Raw genomic sequence first — 5,000 nt, forward strand, 5'->3', positions numbered from 1 at the left:
CAACATTATTTCAATTAATGAATCCCATTATCTCCCTTTGGATTACAAGAGAGGTAAATTGATAGATATTAGTATCATTATAATAATCATTATTATTATCATCATCATCATTGTTATTATCATTATCATCATCATCATTGTTATTATCAATATTTCTATAATTATCATAATTACTATTATTATCATTTTTATCATCATTATTATCCTCAGAAATACCCTTATTATTATCATTATCGTTATTATCATTATCATTATCAGAAATATCCTTATCGTTATCATTATTGTTATCATTATTATCATTACAATTATCATTATTCATCATCAAAAAGGTAGAGGATTAATTTGTTTTTCTTTATCAAATTTTCCTTTCAAAATACATATCTAATTTCTAGCAATCAATCCCTATCGTTTTTTTTTTTTTTTTTTAATAGATGAATAGATAGAGAAATAAATAATTCACTTCCACATCTTCAATATACTACAAGTTCTCCATGCAACTCATCTCAAGTTACTAATGATTGCATTAATCAAATAAATTCAATTAAAAAATAGTAATAAAGAGTTATTTAAATTCCTCAGTCACGTAAGAACATGAGTTTTCAAATATATATTTCACTAACTTTCTATAATCATTTCTAATCTGGATTCACTTATTCTTAAATATTTCCAATCCTGGGTACTTCATTTTGCATTATTTTTATTCGTGATTTTTTAATCTTATGAGGTTTCCAATCTTGATTCTCTGCTTCTGAATCATTTCCAATCTCGATTAATCTAATTCATTTTTCGTTATTAATTAATTCGTTATCATTTTTATGATTATCTTTACTGTCATTATCATTATCATCAGTATAATTATTATCATTATCATCGTTATTATTATCACTATCATCGACATAATCATCATATTTTTTATCATTATCATTATCATCATTATCATTGCTATCATTATCATTATTCAATACCACTATTATGATTATCACAATTATTTTGTCATTGATTTGTTATCATCTTCATTACCATCATCATCATTAACATTATATATATTATTATTACCAATATTATTGTTGTTGTTATTATTATCATTAAAACACTTACAATTATTATAATAAAACAAAAATGATAATAGAGATTGATAATCAGAGTATTGATAATAGTGATAATAATGATGATAGTAATAATGATAATAATTAAGATAATGATAATAATTTTCCGTTCCGAAATGCTGATGCTAAAAAATGAATGGAAGAACAAAAAATTGAATGAAAACGAAAAAAAAGGAAAATATAACAAAAAAACAAACAAGCAAACGAACATAAACAAAGCAGCAAATGAGTAAAACTGACATGATTTTTTTTTAATCATAAAAAAAACGTTTGAAAAAAAAGAGAAAAGTAATGTCAACGGAAAACCAAAATCAAAAATAAAGAAAATTAAAGAAAAACGGACCAAGGAAACTAGAAAACAAATCTAGATGAAATAATAAAACAAAAAAAAAAAAACAAAAAAAAACGAAAATAAAAATAAAAATTAAAAAAATATGAAAATTAACAAATCAAACCAAATCTCAAAACAAAAGAAACACCAAAAAGCGCAAAACAAAACAAAAAGCAAAACAGCAGAGGATCGGCAAGCGCAATACGCCAGCCAACCAGCCAGGCGGTCACGGGTCGCTCGCGTCACAGGCGGGATAACAAATGCCTTTGGGTCTCACAGCCGTCTCTCCTGTGGGATGCTGTGGGTCTCACGGCGGGAAGGGATTAAGGGGGCTGACCCGTGACCAGGACGGGAGGGGGTGGAGGGGGAGGAAGGGGGTGGGAAGGTAGGAAGGGAGGGAGGTGGTGGTGGAAGGAGGGAGGGGGAGGATGAGGGGTAAGTAGGGTGGGGGAGGATAAGGGATGGGAAGGGAAGGAGGGAGAGGAGAGGGATGGGAGGGGGAGGAGGGAGAGGAGGGAGGGGAAGGAGGGAGGGGTAGGATGAGGGGTAAGTAGGGTGGGGGATGAGAAGGGGTAAGTAGGGTCGGAGGGAGGGAGGTAGGGTGGTAGGGAGGGAGGAGAAGGAGGTGGAGGGAAGGAGGGAGAGGAGAGGGAGGGAAGAAGGGAGAGGAATGAGAAGGGGGAGAAGGGAGAGAGGGAGGGGTAGGCGGTGTAGAGAGAGAGAGAGAAAGAGAAAGAGAGTGAGACAGACAGACAGACAGAGACAGAGAAACAGAGAGGGAAAGGGAGAACGATGAATACCCTGGAGTAACCAGAGAGAGAGAAAAAAAAGAGTGACTCAAGAGAGAAAGAGATAAATACCCACAAGTGACAAGAAAGACGAACAAGAGCGCACCAGAAGAGAAGGTGAGACAAGGTCGACGCACAACCTATAACAGTTGGAGGACAAGGAGCACAGCCAGGAGGAAGAATGACCTCGAAGGGGGAGTCAAGGAGGAGGAAAGACTAGAAAGAGGTCAAGGAATGATCAGAAAGGAGCCAGTCAATCTCCGACCTGACTTGACCAGGTCAGGGAGCGAGCGACCAGGAACGAAGAGACTTGAATATCAAAGGAAAATTTTCCAATAATAAAAACAAAAAAAATAAAAAAAAATAGATTAGATTAATAAAATAGTTTAAATTAAATCAAGAAAGTAAATCAAATTAATGAAATAAATCAAATTATATTAATAAAGCAAATTAAATAGAATTGATAAAATAAATTAGATTGACAAATTAAAGAAAATAAACAGAACCATGACCTTGATGAAATTTATTTACATTTCGTGGTTTATGGTTTATGAATTATTCCTTTATCATGATTGATTGTTATCATTATGATTTTTATTGTTGTCGTTATCACCATCATCATCACTTTTGCTGGATTTGTTATCCATTTTCGCTTTTGTTATTATTATTATTATTCTATTATTCTTTCCCATGCATATTCTTAGCTCTATGTTATCACAAATGGTACTGTTATTATCGGTGTTATCATATTACTGTAGTTATTGTTGTACTTATCATTATCATAATATCATCAATAAATCCTAGCATAAACATTGAACCGTTGGACCTCTCTCTATCTATCTATCTATCTATATATCTCTCTATCTCTCTATCTATCTATCTATCTATTTCTCTCTCTCTCTCTCTCTATCTATCTATCTATCTATCTATCTATCTATCTATCTATCTATCTATCTATCTATCTATCTATCTATCTCTTCGAATTCTTGTCATTAAAATCACCTCCATAATTAAAGATAAAGAACATAATTAACTAAAACAATGGTATAATACTATAAGGCATCTGGCTATACCGAAAATGACAGATCCAATCGGTAACTCCACACATTCATATAGATATTAAAGAGAGAGAGAGAGAGAGAGAGAGAGAGAGAGAGACAGAGACAGAGACAGAAACAGAGACGAGACAGACAGACAGAGAGACAAAGAGCGAACGAGATAAACCGAGGGAAAGAGACAGAGAGAGAAAGTCTGACAAAGACAGAGGAAGACAGACAGTCAGACAGAAAGACACGAGAGAGCCACAATATGTAAGAAATAAACAGAACCAGAGAAGAGGGCAAACAAACAAAACCTGAACAGTTTCACTTAACACACTCAAGATACACAGATACACATTAAAGTCTTTTTATGGCTGGGTTGAAATGAAAGAAAACGCCTTTTTTTGCCGACTGCGCAAAGGAAATGATATGAAAATTACCATAATTGCCATGATAGCAATTAAAGAATAAATGAGATAATTGCATCTGTTGTTGCTATGAATCTGGTCTTCATGATTTTTCTCGTTAGGGTTGCTGTAATGTTGATAATGATAATGATAATTAGAATGGTTAAAATGATAATGATGATGGTATTGATGCTGATGCTAATAATAATGATAACAATAATATAATTTATTTTTTAATGATAATGATAATCATGATATAAAATACGGCTGTTACTAATAGTTATAATAGTAATGATGATGATGATAACGATAACAGAATTAGTAATAATATTGACAATGATAACAATGATGATGAGAATATTCATGATGTCAACGATGGTAGTAATAACAATAAAGACAACGATGATAAGGATAATAATCACATCATGATGATAATGATCATGATGATGATGATCATTATAATGAAGATTATGATGATGATGATAATAATGATGATAATGATGATGATAACAGTGATAATAACAATATCAATAACAATAATGATAACGATGATAATCATATAAGGGCAATAAGGATGATGGAATAATCAATATGTTAATAACAATAGCTGTTATGATACCGATAATGATGATAGTAACAAAGATTATAATGATAGTAATGATAACAATGAGAATGATAATATGATAATAATAACATTGTTGATACTACTACTAATGCTGATGATGATAATGACGATAATAATAATAATATCAACAATGATGATGATAACATTATTACTATCAGTGATAATAATAATGATAGTAATAATAATGATAATAATAATAATACCAACACTGATAATACTAACGATAATATCAATAATGAAAAAGAAGTCGATAAAAGGGAAGAAAAGGATGATGAATTAGGCGAATAGAAATAGTATTTTGATAAGTATGTTGATGATAACAATTATCATGATTATGATGGCAATGATGATGATAATAATAATAATAATAATAATAATAATAATAATGATAATAATAATAGTAATGCTGATATTGATGATAATGATAAGGATGATGATAATTATCATGATAAGGATGATAATAATGATAATGATGATAATAGTAATAACAATAGAAATACCTATGATATCAATATCAATAATGACAATGGTAATAATGATAGTAATTGTAATAATAATGAGAATATGTTGATAGTAACAGTAATTATAATGATGATAATGATAGTGATAATGGTGATGACAACGATAATGGTAATAATGATGATAATGATAATGGTGATAATGATAGTAATAATTGCAAGGACAGACAAACAAACAGAAAGAA

Source organism: Penaeus japonicus, unplaced genomic scaffold (genome assembly GCF_977035675.1).
Source record: "Penaeus japonicus unplaced genomic scaffold, GWHDUDI00000001_assembly GWHDUDI00000012, whole genome shotgun sequence".
Taxonomy (NCBI): domain Eukaryota; kingdom Metazoa; phylum Arthropoda; class Malacostraca; order Decapoda; family Penaeidae; genus Penaeus; species Penaeus japonicus.